Raw genomic sequence first — 281 nt, forward strand, 5'->3', positions numbered from 1 at the left:
CTAGATCCCATTCCTCTACTCGTGTGGTTGTGGCAAAAGCCTAACCTGATCTCTTGCAATATCTTGCTCTCCTCTTGCATAAATCTCTTGCAGGTTACTTACTGTATTTTTTCTTCTAAATCAAGGTAATTATTTTTTGCTTCAATACCATCGTTCATGTTTTTTTTTTTAATATGGAAAAGCTGAGTTATTTATAAGAATTTCGGTTCCAGTTTTATAAAGAGAAAAAAGAAAATGGACTAGAAATTCTAACCGTCATATGAGGAACAAGAAGGTTCCAA

General features: G+C 33.5%; 1 protein-coding gene across 1 annotated transcript in view; it reads right to left on the minus strand.

Moving 5' to 3' along the window:
• LOC119585850 overlaps nucleotides 1–281 on the minus strand; it is a gene marked incomplete at its 5' end in the record, with an annotated part of 15,624 nt that overhangs the window by 14,713 nt on the left and 630 nt on the right.

The sequence above is a fragment of the Penaeus monodon genome, chromosome 20 (assembly GCF_015228065.2).
Source record: "Penaeus monodon isolate SGIC_2016 chromosome 20, NSTDA_Pmon_1, whole genome shotgun sequence".
NCBI classification, from domain to species: Eukaryota; Metazoa; Arthropoda; class Malacostraca; order Decapoda; family Penaeidae; genus Penaeus; species Penaeus monodon.